Below are 19357 nucleotides of genomic sequence, written 5' to 3' on the forward strand. Positions count from 1 at the left end.
TAAGACCAACTTTTCTGCTGCAAGTGACCTGCCTGGTGAACTCAAGACACAGGCCCACAGGAACAGCTGAAGACCTGTAGAAAGGAAAAACTACACGCCCGAAAGCAGAACACTCTGTCCCCATAACAGGCTGAAAGAAAACAGGAAAACAGGTGTACAGCACTCCTGACACACAGGCTTATAGGACAGTCTAGCCACTGTCAGAAATAGCAAAACAAAGTAACACTAGAGACAATCTGATGGTGAGAGGCAAGCGCAGGAACCCAAGCAACAGAAACCAAGACTACATGGCACCATCGGAGCCCAATTCTCCCATCAAAACAAACATGGAATATCCAAACACACCAGAAAAGCAAGATCTAGTTTCAAAATCATATTTGATCATGATGCTGGAGGACTTCAAGAAAGACGTGAAGAACTCCCATAGAGAACAAGTAGAAGCCTACAGAGAGGAATCGCAAAAATCCCTGAAAGAATTCCAGGAAATCATAAATAAACAAATAGAAGCCCATAGAGAGGAGTCACAAAAATCCCTGAAAGAATTCCAGGAAAACACAATCAAACAGTTGAAGGAATTAAAAATGGAAATAGAAGGAATCAAGAGTAGCATGGGGTTAAGATATGTTGTTTTTAAAGGAGACAATTATCCTGATCACAGACTCAAGACACAGAGGCATCCTCCAGCAATACCCTGAACAGGAGGGGAGACTTGCCCTCTGCCTCGTGCGGAAGGCCTCAACAGGCTTTTCTGCCCTTCTCAGTGTCCAGCATTCCTGTGGGGAATGTGGTCGTGCTCACCATCAACTGACAATAGTGTGTTTCCTGTGCCTTCACCACAGAGATGTGGCAAGAGCTCGGATCTTAAATATCACACAGGAAATAAGAGGTCTCTGGCTCTGCGCGCCTCTTTCCTCACCTGATGGTTTAAAAGTTATGAGAAGTAATGAAGTGACCAGTTGAGACCTGGTCAGACCCTGAAGAGGATGTTCCTGTTCCTGTTCTTCCTGGTGACCGTCCTACCAGTCAACACTGAAGGAGGTAAGCAACCATCTGCACCCCTAGAGGTGTGGCATGCGGCTCCCAGCACTGACACCTGCATGGTGCTCAGTCGGGCTGTATCTAAGATCTACTCCTGACTTGGTTCATCTGAGAAGTTAGCTGAGTCCGAGCTCTAACACTGGATAAATAGGTCCCCAAAAGCACAGTGAACTACTTGCAGTGGCACCTGGTGAGTGAGACCTTAGTCACCTAAAAGTGACAGATTATGAAAACATCATAGGACCCCACTGGAAGCTGCAGTTGAAAATGAGGGCTGGAAGCTCCAATTGTACAAACCTAAGAGCAAACAGCTTTACCCAGGGGCTGCCACCTGGATTAAGACTAGAAGAATTTTTCTACTCAGGTTCCCAGGGTCACCCTGCTCTTGTCTTTGTTCTTCTGAACCATACAGGTCCACCTTGACACTTAGCCACAATCTAACAGAGCCAGTAAAGTGTAGCTTCATTTCTTCTCCACAGCTTGATGGAAACAGGCAGACACAGGATCCTCCAACCCATTTCCTCTCCTCTGTATGATCCCTACCCGTCTTCTATGTGCTCCATTCTTCATCCTGAAGGCTATCTCAGTGCCTCTGGAAGACCAATCTATGCTGAAGTTCAGATACATTAGGAGGCCTCCTCCCAGCCTCTCACTTAGCACACTTGAGAGCTGCTCAGTGGTTATACAACAATCCGATCTCTAAGTGGAGTTCGTAGTACGTACTATGAATCAGAATAGAGGAAAAGCAGCCAGAGTTTTCTACCTCAACATCATGCTTACTAAGTGAGCAGGACAGCAGCTGAATCATGAGACGGGAACAACTGTAGCTGTATGGAGTGTGTCTACATCTACTGCACAATGTATGCTGAATTTGACCTTAATGTGTACACAAGATTTGATTTGAATCAAGAGAAAGTCTTGGCATTATCATGACTACGGGAAGAAATAGAAAACCAGGGGAAAGTGATACCATACATCAGGCTCTGCACCATCCCTCGCAGCATCCGAGCGCCCTTTTCATTGTGTGATGGCCCCACAACAGGATCTTTTTCCCCTCTGTGTCAAGTCCACAGACTTGCCAAGCATGAAATGTCCCTTATCCTAGCCTCCAGGATTGTTGCACAGTTTCAACGAGCACCAAGATTCAGAATAAGCTTTCTTTTTCAGGAGAGATCATATGGGGTACAGAGTCCAAACCCCACTCCCGGCCCTATATGGCATCCATAACGTTTTATGATAGTAATTCAGACCTCAATCGCTGTGGTGGTTTCCTGGTGGCAAAAGACATCGTAATGACAGCAGCTCAGTGTAATGGAAGGTAAGGAGAAGCAAGTGGGTCTTTGATGCCTGGGACTGACCAAATAACAACAGATCCTGGCTGTCCGTAAACACGTAGAGCCAAAGGTGAAGATCAACCAGACTTTGTCCTATTTGACCTAAAGTGGTTGTGAAACTCAGGACCAGATTGTGTCAGTGAAGAGTCTGAATGGCTGGGTGGTTATTGAAGACCAATGCAACAAGTTCCCCATAAATTCTTGCTATTTGACTCAGGCAAGCTCTGCCTTACTCTGAGCCCTCAGCCTGCATTTCGGGGACTGCTTCATTGCTCCTGCCTTGCACTTAACCCATCTTCTTTTCACAGCAATATAAAAGTAACCTTAGGTGCTCACAATATCAAGAAACAAGAAAACACCCAGGTCATCTCTGTTGTAAAAGCCAAACCTCACGAGAACTTTAATAGTGATTCACTGGTTAATGACATCATGCTCCTGAAGGTACCGTTTTGCCGATTTCTGGTTTACTCCCATAGATCACTAGTGTATCAGTCCCATTTTCTCTTCTTAGTGGCTGATCTATTGGTCCTACGGCAATAGAATGGGGCTACAGTGGGAGTGGGGGAGCTTTGACAATGGGGAAGATATGGGCAACCTCATGACTGGTTTAAGCTTGCTGAGAGTACCAGGCCTTACCTGGCGTTCTTCCATCTTTCCGACCAGTTGGAACGCAAAGCTCAACTCAATGGTGCTGTGAAGACGATTGCCCTTCCTAGGAGCCAGGACTGGGTGAAACCTGGGCAGGTGTGCACAGTGGCAGGTTGGGGATGCTTGGTAATTGTAGTTTGTCTAACACACTTCAAGAAGTGAATCTAGAAGTTCAGGAAGGCCAGAAGTGCGAAGACATGTCCAGAAACTACAACGACTCCATCCAGCTTTGTGTGGGAAACCCCAGCGAGGGGAAGGCTACTGGTGAGGTAAGGACATAACCATTTTTAAATGTTTGCCTAGGGGCAGAGCGATACTGCAGACACACAGCCAGGCCTTCTCCAGATGCAGAACCATGGCTAGTCTAAAGAACATGCAGGGAACAACATATGGGGATCTGGCATTTTCCCTCAGCCAATCTTTTGTCCTTTTGCCATAGGAGCTAATTCTAGTTTGCCTGAAGGAAGGACACAGCCAATCAGAGACACACTAGTCAGTGAGTCACAGACTCTCTACTCTGTCCTGTTCAGAACAGAGGTCAATGGGGGCACTGGTGTTTCCCATCTGAAAACCATGCCTAAGTGGAAACAGAGAAGAACATGGAGAAGATGGGTCTGGAAAGAGGTGATAGGAAGCTATTCAATAAGACTTCCCCTTTTTCTGTCTACAGGGAGACTCAGGGGGTCCCTTTGTGTGTGATGGAGTGGTCCAGGGCATTGTCAGTCGTCCCTTGTGTACTGGGACACTTCCTCGAGTATTCACCAGAATCTCCAGCTTCATACCATGGATTCAGAAAACAATGAAACTCCTTCAACAACCCTAGAACACAAAACCTGTGTCTGGGCCAGTGTCCAGCATCCTGGGGTATGGCTATCTGAGTCTTAATAAAGAAATCTGTCTGCAGGAAAGAGATGGTGCTGCTGTCTTCCATGAGTGCAGAGCTTAAAACATTTTTATACGCCACCTTCTTCTTCACCCTCTTTTGTCTCATGGTTTCTGTCTTCAGAGACTCTCATAAAGCTTGTGCGTCAAACCTGTGCAATGACCCCATCATAATAGCACATATAAAGGCCAGGACAGTCAGTCCTGGAAAGTCCTACCTTTGTCTGAGAAGGATGCCTTCTTTCTTTCTAAATTCTTCTTCACCCCTTACAGACTTCTGAGGATGAGAAGGATCAAAAGATTTTGCCTCCCACTCTCTTCATTCCCCTAAGTTCTGTCTACGGTCGTGGGAAATCTACTGTACTTGGGTATTTCCCCAATGTCGCCTAGTCCAGGTCCAGCAAGGCCTCTCTACCAAGCTGTCACCTCATCTTAGAACTGTAGCCACCTCTCTTCTCCTTGCCCAAAGGGACTCAGGAGATGAAACAGGACATTCCCAGTATGCAAATCAGAAGCTTTAGAAGGGGACCAAATTGTTGAATGCCCACTCCAGTATGCAGACTCATTGTTCTGCAGCAGGTCCAGGCCAGCACCTCTCATAATATTTCTTGTCTCAGAGCCCTGGTGTGAGTTTAGAGTCACGAGCAATCCACTGACTAACTAGTGTCTTAGTCACCTTGTGTACCCAGTCATGGAGGCAGCTTGATATCTTTTAAAATACACAAACACACACACACACACACACACACACACACACACACACACACACACACTTTTTCACATGTACTCCCTGCATCGTGAACATTCCCAACCCCTCTCAGCTCCATATCATCTCTGTATACCCTAGGCTTTCCTCACAAATATCTCTCTCATGTTCATGTCTATGTGCTGAGTTTTGTAACCCACTAAGGTTAACAATGACCAGCTGTGTAACTGAGTTTGCATCTTTCCATTGGAGCCTGGTTGGCTCAGCAGAGGACACTCAACTAAACACAGTGACTTCCTCCTCCCCTCCCAGAAACTATCAATAGGCAGTATTCAAGAGATAACGAGTGGAACTCCTCAAGTCTCTCCCCTTCCTTGACTGGTCGTTGATTGGATTAGTCTTTTGTGGGCCCAGGACCAGGAACTACAGTTGGCATGAACTGATGATTGTTATAACTGTATCCAGTCTAGAGAGTGGAGTTTGAGCCCTTCACCCTGTCTTCCAGCTCTTGCCTACTTCTCATGCTCCCACATTAGTGTTCCCTGAGCCCTTGAAAGTGTGGGCTAAGTGACTTGTTTAGGGATGGACACACAACCACCACTTATTTCTGCATCTTGGTCCCCAGGGATCTGTGCATTCACCCCACTATTAATCAGAAGGAGAGGTGTCTCTGAGTAAGGTTGGGATCCACTTTTGTCTATGGGGAAAGCATGGGGATTTGGAAGGCAGTTTGCTGCTATGTAAGTTTACTTCCCTGTATGTTTCTAGCCAGGCTGACAGTACCAGGCATTGGTCCCCTCTACCATGGTGTGGGTTTTGAATCTGATTACAGGGCAGTTGGTTATCATCAAAACACAGAAGCTGATATTGCACATGTGGGCACATCTGACTTTTCTTTTGGTTCCTTTATACTTTTTAATATCAGCTAATTCTCCCCTCCTGCCTGCACCGTCAGCTTTCAACCCCTTGCCTCTCTTACTGCCTAAATCTTTGTACTTTGGTATTCCCTTTCCTTACTACCTATGTTTTCCTAATCCTCCTCCTTGAATGTAATCTCTACTGTCTCTTTTTCTCTTTTCTGGTTTCCAGTTACTCCTTGTTAGAGACACAAAACCATACATTAACATAGCTGGGATCCTCATATGAGAGAGAACGTGAGGGTTTTGTGCTTGGAGTCCTGGGATATCTCACTCAGAAAGAAACAAAATTGCCATTCCATCCATTTTGCTGAAATTTTTCCTTTTTTTATATGTAGCACATTTTTATTATCTATTCATCAGTTAATGGGCTAGCAGGCTGCTTCTAGTTCCTAGTTTCTGTAAATACGGCAGCCATGAACACAGATGTGCAGATATCTATGTCCTAGCAAACAGAGTCCTTTGGACAAGTGCTCAGGAGTGACTTAGCTAGATCACATGGTAATTTTAATTTAGGTTTTGGGGAGTTTTGGTGGTGGTGGTAGTGGCGGTGGAGGTGGTGATTTTTGAGAAATCTCAGGATTGATTTCCAATGTAGCTGCACCTCATTTACATTCTGAGGTAAATGTGAAGAGTTCTCTTCTCCCTACGTCTACACCAGCATCGGCTGTTCATATTCTTGATGATGACCATTGTACTGGAGTAATGAAGTGGAAACTTAAGGGTTCTTTGGAAAGTCAGTTAGACAGTGTTTTCCTGGGGCAAGCATGTGAAATTGGGCACAAATGTGAAAGGCTTAGACAGACTTGTGAAGCAACATTTTGCTGAAGAGGACACAGGCGAGAGGTTGTTCTGCTAAAGCAAGCATGTGAACGGGCACAATGAAGGAGTCTCCGCTAACCACACTCATGTATTGGTCTGTTTTACATCACATAGTTGTTTTGCATTTGTCAGGACTCCATAGAGAGAAACGCACCAAGAAACTTCTGGTGGTGGAAAACACAATCAAACAGTTGAAGGAATTAAAAATGGAAATAGAAGCAATCAAGAAAGAACACATGGAAACAACCCTGGATATAGAAAACCAAAAGAAGAGACAAGGAGCTGTAGATACAAGCTTCACCAACAGAATACAAGAGATGGAAGAGAGAATCTCAGGAGCAGAAGATTCCATAGAAATCATTGACTCAACTGTCAAAGATAATGTAAAGCGGAAAAAGCTACTGGTCCAAAACATACAGGAAATCCAGGACTCAATGAGAAGATCAAACCTAAGGATAATATGTATAGAAGAGAATGAAGACTCCCAGCTCAAAGGACCAGTAAATATCTTCAACAAAATCATAGAAGAAAACTTCCCTAACCTAAAAAAAGAGATACCCATAGGCATACAAGAAGCCTACAGAACTCCAAATAGATTGGACCAGAAAAGAAACACCTCCCGTCACATAATAATCAAAACACCAAACTCACAAAATAAAGAAAGAATATTAAAAGCAGTAAGGGAAAAAGTTCAAGTAACATATAAAGGCAGACCTATCAGAATCACACCAGACTTCTCGCCAGAAACTATGAAGGCCAGAAGATCCTGGACTGATGTCATACAGACCCTAAGAGAACACAAATGCCAGCCCAGGTTACTGTATCCTGCAAAACTCTCAATTAACATAGATGGAGAAACCAAGATATTCCATGACAAAACCAAATTTACACAATATCTGTCTACAAATCCAGCACTACAAAGAATAATAAATGGTAAAGCCCAACATAAGGAGGCAAGGTATACCCTAGAAGAAGCAAGAAACTAATCGTCTTGGCAACAAAACAAAGAGAATGAAAGCACACAAACATAACCTCACATCCAAATATGAATATAAGGGCAAGCAATACTCACTATTCCTTAATATCTCTCAACATCAATGGCCTCAACTCCCCAATAAAAAGACATAGATTAACAAACTGGATACGCAACGAGGACCCTGCATTCTGCTGCCTACAGGAAACACACCTCAGAGATAAAGACAGACATTACCTCAGAGTGAAAGGCTGGAAAACAATTTTCCAAGCAAATGGTCAGAAGAAGCAAGCTGGAGTAGCCATTCTAATATCAAATAAAATCAATTTTCAACTAAAAGTCATCAAAAAAGAAAGGGAAAGACACTTCATATTCATCAAAGGAAAAATCCACCAAGATGAACTCTCAATCCTAAATATCTATGCCCCAAATACCAGGGCACCTACATATGTAAAAGAAACCTTACTAAAGCTCAAAACACACATTGCACCTCACACAATAATAGTGGGAGATTTCAACACCCCACTCTCATCAATGGACAGATCATGGAAACAGAAATTAAACAGAGATGTAGACAGACTAAGAGAAGTCATGAGCCAAATGGACTTAACGGATATTTATAGAACATTCTATCCTAAAGCAAAAGGATATACCTTGTTCTCAGCTCCTCATGGTACTTTCTCGAAAATTGACCATATAATTGGTCAAAAAACGGGCCTCAACAGGTACAGAAAGATAGAAATAATCCCATGCGTGCTATCGGACCACCACGGCCTAAAACTGGTCTTCAATAACAATAAGGGAAGAATGCCCACATATACTTGGAAACTGAACAATGCTCTACTCAATGATAACCTGGTCAAGGAAGAAATAAAAAAAGAAATTAAAGACTTTTTAGAATTTAATGAAAATGAAGGTACAACATACCCAAACTTATGGGACACAATGAAAGCTGTGCTAAGAGGAAAACTCATAGCGCTGAGTGCCTGCAGAAAGAAACAGGAAAGAGCATATGTCAGCAGCTTGACAGCACACCTAAAAGCTCTAGAATAAAAAGAAGCAAATACACCCAGGAGGAGTAGAAGGCAGGAAATAATCAAACTCAGAGCTAAAATCAGCCAAGTAGAAACAAAAAGGACCATAGAAAGAATCAATAGAACCAAAAGTTGGTTCTTTGAGAAAATCAACAAGATAGATAAACTCTTAGCCAGACTAACGAGAGGACACAGAGAGTGCGTCCAAATTAACAAAATCAGAAATGAAAAGGGAGACGTAACAACAGATTCAGAGGAAATTCAAAAAATCATCAGATCTTACTATAAAAACCTATATTCAACAAAACTTGAAAATCTTCAGGAAATGGACAATTTCTTAGACAGATACCAGGTAGCAAAGTTAAATCAGGAACAGATAAACCAGTTAAACAACCCCATAACTCCTAAGGAAATAGAAGCAGTCATTAAAGGTCTCCCAACCAAAAAGAGCCCAGGTCCAGACGGGTTTAGTGCAGAATTCTATCAAACCTTCATAGAAGACCTCATACCAATATTATCCAAACTATTCCACAAAATTGAAACAGATGGAGCACTACCGAATTCCTTCTATGAAGCCACAATTGCTCTTATACCTAAACCACACAAAGACACAACAAAGAAAGAGAACTTCAGACCAATTTCCCTTATGAATATCGATGCAAAAATACTCAACAAAATTCTGGCAAACCGAATCCAAGAGCACATCAAAACAATCATCCACCATGATCAAGTAGGCTTCATCCCAGGCATGCAGGGATGGTTTAATGTACGGAAAACCATCAACGTGATCCATTATATAAACAAACTGAAAGAACAAAACCACATGATCATTTCATTAGATGCTGAGAAAGCATCTGACAAAATTCAACACCCCTTCATGATAAAAGTCCTGGAAAGAATAGGAATTCAAGGGCCATACCTAAACATAGTAAAAGCCATATACAGCAAACCAGTTGCTAACATTAAACTAAATGGAGAGAAACTTGAAGCAATCCCACTAAAATCAGGGACTAGACAAGGCTGCCCACTCTCTCCCTACTTATTCAATATAGTTCTTGAATTTCTAGCCAGAGCAATCAGACAACAAAAGGAGGTCAAGGGGATACAGATTGGAAAAGAAGAAGTCAAAATATCACTATTTGCAGATGATATGATAGTATATTTAAGTAATCCCCAAAGTTCCACCAGAGAACTACTAAAGCTGATAAACAACTTCAGCAAAGTGGCTGGGTATAAAATTAACTCAAATAAATCAGTAGCCTTCCTCTACACAAAAGAGATACATTTTCTGTATCCATTCCTCTGTTGAAGGGCATCTGGGTTCTTTCCAGCTTTTGGCTATTATAAATAAGGCTGCGATGAACATAGTGGAGCACGTGTCTTTTTTATATGTTGGGGCATCTTGTGGGTATATGCCCAAGAGTGGTATAGCTGGATCCTCAGGTAGTTCATTGTCCAATTTTCTGAGGAACCTCCAGACTGATTTCCAGAGTGTTTTTACCAGTCTGTAATCCCAACAAAAATGGAGGAGTGTTCCTCTTTCTCCACAACCTCGCCAGCATTTGTTGTCACCTGAGTTGTTGATCTTAACTATTCTCACTGGTGTGAGGTGAAATCTCAGGGTTGTTTTGATTTGCATTTCCCTTATGAATAAAGATGTTGAACATTTCTTTAGGTTTTTCTCAGACCTTCGACATTCCTCAGCTGTGAATTCTTTGTTTAGTTCTGAACCCCATTTTTTAATAGGGTTATTTGTCTCCCTGCGGTCTAACTTCTTGAATTCTTTGTTTATTTTGGATATAAGGCCTCTATCTGTTGTAGGATTGGTAAAGATCTTTTCCCAATCTGTTGGTTGCCGTTTTGTCCTAACCGCAGTGTCCTTTGCCTTACAGAAGCTTTGCAGTTTTATGAGATCCCATTTGTCGATTCTTGATCTTAGAGCATAAGCCATTGTTGTTTTGTTCAGGAAATTTTTTACAGTGTCCATGTGTTCCAGATGCTGCCCTAGTTTTTCTTCTATTAGTTTGAGTGTATCTGGTTTGATGTGGAGGTCCTTGATCCACTTGGACTTAAGCTTTGTACAGGGTCGATCTGCATGGATCGATCTGCATTCTTCTACATGTTGACCTCCAGTTGAACCAGCACCATTTGCTGAAAATGCTATCTTTTTTCCATTTGATGGTTTTGGCTCCTTTTTCAAAAAAAAAAATAAAGTGCCCATAGGTGTGTGGGTTCATTTCTGGGTCTTCAGTTCTGTTCCATTGGTCTATCTGTCTGTCTCTGTACTAATACCATGCAGTATTTATCACTATTGCTCTGTAATATTGCTTGAGTTCAGGGATAGTGATTCCCCCTGAATTCCTTTTATTGTTGAGGATAGTTTTAGCTATCCTGGGTTTTTTCTTATTCCAGGTGAATTTGCAAATTGTTCTGTCTAACTCTTTGAAGAATTGGATAGGTATTTTGATGGGGATTCACTGTAGATCGCTTTTGGTAAAATGGCCATTTTTACTATATTAATCCTGCCAATCCATTAGCATGGGAGATCTTTCCATCTTCTGATTCTTCTTCCATTTCTTTCTTCAGAGTCTTGAAGTTCTTATTGTACAGATCTTTTACATGCTTGGTTAAAGTCACACCGAGGTACTTTATATTATTTGGGTCTATTATGAAGGGTGTCGTTTCCCTAATTTCTTTCTCTGCTTGTTTCTCTTTTGTGTAGATTTTAGTGGGATTGCTTCAAGTTTCTCTCCATTTAGTTTAATGTTAGCAACTGGTTTGCTGTATATGGCTTTTACTATGTTTAGGTATGGCCCTTGAATTCCTATTCTTTCCAGGACTTTTATCATGAAGGGGTGTTGAATTTTGTCAGATGCTTTCTCAGCATCTAATGAAATGATCATGTGGTTTTGTTCTTTCAGTTTGTTTATATAATGGATCACGTTGATGGTTTTCCGTACATTAAACCATCCCTGCATGCCTGGGATGAAGCCTACTTGATCATGGTGGATGATTGTTTGACGTGCTCTTGGATTCGGTTTGCCAGAATTTTATTGAGTATTTTTGCATCGATATTCATAAGGGAAATTGGTCTGAAGTTCTCTTTCTTTGTTGGGTCTTTGTGTGGTTTAGGTATAAGAGTAATTGTGGCTTCAAAGAAGGAATTCGGTAGTGCTCCATTTGTTTCAATTTTGTGTAATAGTTTGGATAGTATTGGTATGAGGTCTTCTATGAAGGTCTGATAGAATTCTGCACTAAACCCATCTGCACCTGGGCTCTTTTTGGTTGGGAGACCTTTAATGACTGCTTCTATTTCCTTAGGAGTTATGGGGTTGTTTAACTGGTTTATCTGTTCCTGATTTAACTTTGCTACCTGGTATCTGTCTAAGAAATTGTCCATTTCCTGCAGATTTTCAAGTTTTGTTGAATATAGGCTTTTGTAGTTAGATCTGATGATTTTTTGAATTTCCTATGAATCTGTAGTTATGTCTCCCTTTTCATTTCTGATTTTGTTAATTTGGACACACTCTCTGTGTCCTCTCGTTATTCTGGCTAAGGGTTTATCTATCTTGTTGATTTTCTCAAAGAACCAACTTTTGGTTCTATTGATTCTTTCTATGGTCCTTTTTGTTTCTACTTGGCTGATTTTAGCTCTGAGTTTGATTATTTCCTGTCTTCTACTCCTCCTGGGTGTATTTGCTTCTTTTTGTTCTAGAGCTTTTAGGTGTGCTGTCAAGCTGCTGACATATGCTCTCTCCTGTTTCTTTCTGCAGGCACTCAGCGCTATGAGTTTTCCTCTTAGCACACATTTCATTGTGTCTCATAAGTTTGGGTATGTTGTACCTTCATTTTCATTAAATTCTATGAAGTCTTTAATTTCTTTCTTTATTTCTTCCTTGACCAGGTTATCGTTGACTAGAGCATTTTTCAACTTCCACGTATATATGGGCGTTCTTCCCTTATTGTTATTGAAGACCAGCTTTAGGCCGTGGTGGTCTGATAGCACGCATGGGATTATTTCTATCTTTCTGTACCTGTTGAGGCCCGTTTTTTGACCAATTCTATGGTCAATTTTGGAGAAAGTAACATGAGGAGGTGAGAAGAATGTATATCCTTTTGCTTTAGGATAGAATGTTCTATACATATCTGTTAAGTCCATTTGGTTCATGACTTCTCTTAGTCTGTCTATGTCTCTGTTTAATTTCTGAATGGAAACTTTTAAATCCAGGAGGACTTTCTTCTTATAACCCACACATCTAATTAGTCCTTCCCATATGTGCATGGGTATGGGTCCATTCGCTAGAGGAGGGGTTCTCAGCCTTCCTAATGCTGTAACCCTTTATACAATTTCTTCAAGTTGTGGTGATCCCAAATGGTAACATAATTTTCATTGCTACTTCATAACTGTAATTTTGCTATTGTTATGAATCATATTGTAAATATCTGATATGCAGGATGGTGATATGTGACCCTGTGAAAGGGTCATTCTACCCCCCCCCCCCCCGATGGAGTAGAGAACCATGGTTTGAAAACCACTGCACTAGATCATGGGAAACATTCATTGATTATCCCTCTCCTAGAAACCATTTACAGCAAAGAGCTCCTTGGAGGTCACCTGCCCTATCTCAGGCACAGAAGGCCACCTTTAGTATTTAATCAATGATGGGAATGGGATTAATGAAGATATGTTCAATATCAATATGTGGAGGGGCCTGAGCCCCATGTGAGGTGGGGTGGGCTTGGAGCAGTTGCTCAGCTTTAGCCCCATATTTCTCTGTCAGTACTGTGTTGGGGGCCCTTCAAGCTTGTGACTGTGGACTGGGTGATCCTTGTTCCAGAGGAGATTGTTGGTGGTGTGGAGTCTATTCCTCACTCCCACCTTACATGGCCCATCTGAAGATCACCACTGAGAAAGGTTATGTGACCTTCTGTGGTGGGTTTCTCATAAGCCGTCAATTTGTGCTGACTGCTGCACACTGTAATGAAAGGGAAGAGGCTTCTCTTCCTGTGAAGACATGCATGAGCCAGAGTCACAGAGCAGCAGAGCCTTGGGGAAGTCTCCGAGCCCTTTTCAACTTCAGTTGGGCTCTCGTAACACAGAGCAGAAAACAAAGCACAGAGGCACTCACTGGATCATTCATATGACCTATCCATTTTCACAGGTCTGAGCTTTAAGCAGGGCTCTGGTCAGTAGTAAAATCACAGCTCTTGTCTTCTCCTAGTGGTAGCAGAAATGATAGATGACCTGGCATGTAATTCAATGTAGAGTGCCTTTCATCCATGTGCAAAACCATGGGTTCAGTTGAATGCAAGTCCTGGGTATGGGGTGTGGAAGAGTTCTCAATTCTGTGTTTCCCTGAGTCTTGTGGCAATGGTCCTGGGTCGCCCATCTCAAGTTAATCTATGGGCTGTGCCCAGGTATAGAGAAGAAAGAACCTGGTGCCCCTCTCCTTGGAAGGAGTTCTCCTCATACGACTTTTCATTGCTTCTTTCTCTATCTCCAGAGAAATCACAGTCACCCGTGGAGCCCATGATGTGAGCAAGCGAGATTCCACACAGCAGAAGATAAAAGTTGAAAAGCAAATCATTCACAAAAATTACAACTTCTTTTCCAATATTCATGACATCATGTTACTGCAGGTGCCCTCATTTATTTGGTCTTCCTTTTTTTAGGTCTCCCCTCTTTAACTATCACCCTGGCGTAGTCCGTTGAATTCTCTCTTGTCCATTTCTTTTCCTCAGAACCCACTCCTGAATTCTATGTCATTATGGACCCGCTGTCGAAGGACCCATGTCTAAGCATCCTTCTCTGATTTGCCATCCCTTCTCTCCTTTACTCAACAGCTTGAAAAACAAGTTGAGTTGACTCGTGCCATGGATGTCGTTCCCCTGCTTAGTCCTTCTGACTTTATAGACCCTGGGACCATGTGCCAGGCAGCTGGATGGGGGCAAACTGGAGTGACAGATCCTGCCTCATATACATATACATTGAGAGAAGTTGAATTGAGAATCATGGATGTAGAGGCCTGTAAAATCTTTAGTGATTATGACTATAATTTCCAGATGTGTGTGGGCAGTCCTGGAAGGAAGAGATCACCATATGAGGTGAGTACACACCTGCTCTTCCTCCCCACATCAGGAGACAGTGTCAGTGAAGGAAATGTGCCAAACAGCTCCCCATGACAGTGACTAATGCCTGTGTCCTTAGCTCCAATCCCTGAGGCTCTGGAAACCGACATTGTCCCTGTCCATCTCATCTCCCTGTGCCCAAGCCCTTCCTACATCCTTCCCACAGGGCTAGACACTAGACAGAAAGGGAGTAAAGGGAGACATGTTAGCACTCCGGCAAGGACAGAGGGAGGGGAATCAGGCATTAAATTCCTACCTTTTGACCCATAGCCAGCTAGGATCTTGTATCTCATTCCAGGATTACCTATTTTTGAGCTTGTATATGGGAATCCAATATTTGCTCATACCTTGATTTTTTTACTTATTAGGGAGACTCCGGGGGGCCACTACTGTTTGCTGGTGTGGCCCATGGTATTGTATCTCATGGACGAGAAGATGCAAAGCCCCCTGCAGTCTTCACCCGAATCTCCCCATATGTGCCCTGGATTAATACAGTCCTAAGCACAAGTAGCTGAAAGGCCTGACCTGCATGAGTCAGACTCTCCAAGCCTGAGCTCATCTGGTACACTTTGGGTTCAACAGAGCCTGTCCCAAACAGTCTCTAGACTGTCCCCAGCTGTCTCTAAGACAATCTCAAAGATACAAAAGTCTGTGATGGTTGACTGTTCCCTGTAAAGCATCTCAATAAAAACATAACTTCCAACAGCTGTGTGACTCAACTCTGGGTTCTAATCACTCTGCCCCTCTCTAAACACAATGAAGAAATCACTTAATTAATATCTTCCTATGCTAACCATCTTTAATAATCTACTTTCAGGCAAAGGTGTACCACAGTGGATTAATGAATATTATCTAACATGCATGGCTGTGTACAGAAAGATTTCATATCCAGGATAATGTACACTGTTCTGTTCTTCTCCTCCACTCTTCTGTCTTCTCATGGTCTCCCTCTTGTCTCAGCTCTTCTCGACACAAACCCCATGCCTTAGCCACTGCAACTTTCCACACATCATCGGAGATTCCATGTCTTGGTCAGACATGGCTATTGATCCTTGTGTCCTCACCACCTACCTTGCCATCCTCCTCCTTTGAATATTGCACTTTCAGGTAGAGGACAGCCTGCCCTCAGAAGTCCTTGGACCATTACTGTGGCTGTAGCAGCCACAGCAGGAGAGCACCAGCAGTTTCAGGAGCCAACACAGGGCAGAACTAGCTTGTGTTGGGAAGAGACACTGCAGTACTTAACATGCCACTAGTACTTACCATAGTGACTCTGCTTCTGAACCACCCCCATTCAACTGCCATCTTCCCCAAAGATCCAGCCTTTCAGAAGAATGCCCAAGCTGAGTGAACTTCTAAGTGGCCTATTGTCCTCTTAGAAGTCAAAGTTCCCATTGTCCTTAGTCAACGCAAAGAATGGTTTAACTACAGGGTTCTGTGAAATATGAAGAGGAAGAGACCACACATGAGGTTTGCTACCCCCACCCCATGGAGGATTAATATGATGGGTATGGCTTTCTGACTCCTGTAATATGAAAAATTATTGCCAGTACCAGCCTCAGAATAGAAGCTCAGCACCTTGACCCTTCTCCTGACCTGCTGGCCTCCCTTCTGTGTTTCCAGCCTTAGCATTTTACAGTAGAGTTGTAAAGAGAACTATCAAAGTCCAGGACTCACTATAAACTCTATTCTAACTCAGGAGGAAGGAAGCACTAAAGAAATCTAAAAGGATCTTTTACAATTAAAATCCAGGGTCATTACTATCCTGCAGTAGGTGTCACCCTATGACTGCATCTGTTCTCCTGCCATCCAAGGGATGTTTTTTATCAGTTATTTTGCAAATGAAAACTTTTAGTAGCTATAGAAACATTTTGAGGAACGAAGGGATGTAACATTGTGTCACTTTAAAACAAAAACCTGTTTTGAATTTTGCTTCATATTGATTTATTTTATATAAGAATTTGCTTGCAGACCTGGAACAAGGACCATCCTCTTATGTCAGCCTCCAACTGAGGCTTGCAGTTTGCACCACTGAAGTGGAAACTTATGTGTTCTTTGGAAAGTCAGTTTTGTTGGATGGTGTTTTATTGGGCCAAACATGTGAAGGAACATTTTTTTCTGAAGCAGAGCAGGTGAAAGGATGTTCTGCTAAAGCAAGCACCTGAAAGGACATGTGATGAAGGAATTTTCGCTAATGACATACATGTATTGGTCTGCTATACATTATATAGTTGATTTGCATTTGTCAGGACTCCACAGAGAGAAACATACCAAAAACCTTCTGGAGTGCTGTGTCTTCTTGCTGCTTATGCAAACTCAGACTGATGGACAGAATGATGTCAGCTGAGACAGACTCATGTGGAGGTTTGCTAAGTTACACTCACATGCTGAGGCAAGACTCGTGGTGAGGCAAGATCTGTGGAGGACACATGATGCTTGGAGGGAGTATACAAAGGACCTAAGGGAGTGAAGGGAGCTGGAAGCTTGTCTTGGCAAGCTTGGGTTGCCTGTAGAGCTAGTTGTGGAGTGGTTGTTGGTCTCAAGTCTTAGCTGATCTTCTCTTTCCTGAGAGGGGCATAGCTGAGAACTTTTCCTAGAGTTCCTGTTGGTCCTGGTCCCTCCTGCTGACTCATGCCAATTCAACTGAGGCCTGGCTGTTCCTGTTAGGTCATGCCACCCCTGCTGCTCTCCTGACACTACGTAACTGGAGAGCTGATGTATCTGTAATGTGTTTGTGAGCATTAACTGCCATGGCTGACCTGTGAACTGAACTGCTGATTTTCTAACAGTCAAGATGGGATTTGCTCCAAAGAAGTATGTCTAACCAGGTCCACTTTCCCCGTATTCTTTTTTTTTCCAATTACCTCTAGTGGGTGTTAAGCTATAAAGGAGGATAAAGTGTTTAAGAAACATCATTAAAAGTAAGCCTTGAAAAAAATGAAAGTTACACACCAGTATGCCAAGCTTTTCATAGTATAATCTAAAACTACTAAATGTTAGCTTGGAGTTACATTTGTGCACAGAATATAGCTGAACATAAATTACTTCTAGTATCACAATATTAACTGTCTTCTAAACTGGACACAATAATAAATACCTCTAACCCTTTTTCTTGGGAGGCACAGGGAGGAGGAGCAGGATTCAAGACATAGCCTAGTCTACATATGGGGTTCAAGGCTAACCTGGACTACATGAAAGCATGTCTCTAATAAAAAATGAAAGAGGATAGGGGAGTAGAAGGGAAAGAGGACTAAAAGAAGGAAAGAGAGGGAAAGGGGGAGGAAGAGAGGAAATTAACCCCTCCTGGGTGGCAGCTCTCCCTGACACAGCTGCATGCACTCTACAATGTGATAGCCCGGCTTTCCCAACAGCCTTACAATGTTGTAGATGATATTTTGAGCATACACTGTATAAAATATCATGCTGTGAATTGATAAACCTTTTGAGCGGTTTGTTATGGCTCATGTCTTTGAACACTAGGTCTGCACCTACTGGTACTACATTTGGAAGGTTGTAGAACCCTAAGAGTTGCAGCATCATGGGAGGAAGTTGTTTGCTGCAGGCTGGTTGTCAAGTTTGTGTTAGAGTCCCACTTCCTGTCTGCTGATGCAGTGCGACTCATCCTTCACAGTCCTGCTGCAATGTCTTCCTAATGAACTTGTCCTCCAACTGTAACCCTGAGATGGGGACCTAATATGCCTTCCTTGACACAACACCATTGGTAGGTTTCATCAGTCACTGGCTTTAAATAAAGGCAGGATCTCCTCCCGACCCAATTCTTTTGTAACCAATCCCACTCCTGGCCTCATGACCTTCACAGCATATTTGAACTCTCCAGTACACAACATATAAAGTAGACAAGGGAGGTAGCAGAGACAGCAGAATTCTGGGAAATTATAGCAGAAAAAGAGAATGCACACAAATCATGGGGTCAGTGTTTATGAGGTTGATGTCCTGCTGGGAAGTGAACTTTATCTCCTCCCTCATATAGAACCAAGCCAAGAAACATAACCCAAGGCTGGAGGACCTGAGCCATTAAGTTATGGCGCTGGCATCCTAGTTCTCTATGACCTACCCCCCCCATTTTCTTTCTTCTTTCCGTTTTTATTAAACAAATCATTCCATTTCTTTTCTTTTCTTTTCTTTTTATTAACTTGAGTATTTCTTATTTACATTTCGAGTGTTATTCCCCTTCCCGCTTTCCGGGCAAACATCCCCCTAGTCCCTACCCCTCCCCTTCTTTATGGGTGTTCCCCTCCCCATCTTCCCACCATTGCTGCCCTCCCCCCAACAATCTAGTTCACTGGGGGTTCAGTCTTAGCAGGACCCAGGGCTTCCCCTTCCACTGGTGATCTTACTAGGATATTCATTGCTACCTATGAGGTCAGAGTCCAGGGTCAGTCCATGTATAGTCTTTAGGTAGTGGCTTAGTTCCTGGAAGCTCTGGTTGCTTGGCATTGTTGTACATATGGGGTCTCGAGCCCCTTCAAACTCTTCCAGTTCTTTCTCTGATTCCTTCAACGGGGTCCTATTCTCAGTTCAGTGGTTTGCTGCTGGCATTTGCCTCTGTATTTGCTGTATTCTGGCTGTGTCTCTCAGGAGCGATCTACATCCGGCTCCTGTTGGCCTGAACTTCTTTGCTTCATCCATCTTGTCTAATTGGATGGCTGTATATGTATGGGCCACATGTGGGGCAGGCTCTGAATGGGTGTTGCTTCTGTGTCTGTTTTAATCTTTGCCTCTCTATTCCCTGCCAAGGGTATTCTTGTTCCCCTTTTAAAGAAGGAGTGAAGCATTCACATTTTGATCATCCGTCTTGAGTTTCATTTGTTCTAGGCATCTAAGGTAATTCAAGCATTTGGACTAATAGCCAC

General features: G+C 42.8%; 2 pseudogenes; both read left to right on the top strand.

Annotated features, from left to right (window-relative positions):
- Positions 1-881: 881 nt before the first annotated feature.
- On the top strand, positions 882-3928 carry LOC134481968 (mast cell protease 8-like; annotated as a pseudogene).
- An 8706-nt stretch (positions 3929-12634) lies between these two features.
- Positions 12635-15069, top strand: LOC134482067 (mast cell protease 4-like; annotated as a pseudogene).
- The last annotated feature ends 4288 nt before the right edge of the window (positions 15070-19357 follow it).

Source organism: Rattus norvegicus, chromosome 15, assembly GCF_036323735.1.
Source record: "Rattus norvegicus strain BN/NHsdMcwi chromosome 15, GRCr8, whole genome shotgun sequence".
Lineage (NCBI taxonomy): Eukaryota > Metazoa > Chordata > Mammalia > Rodentia > Muridae > Rattus > Rattus norvegicus.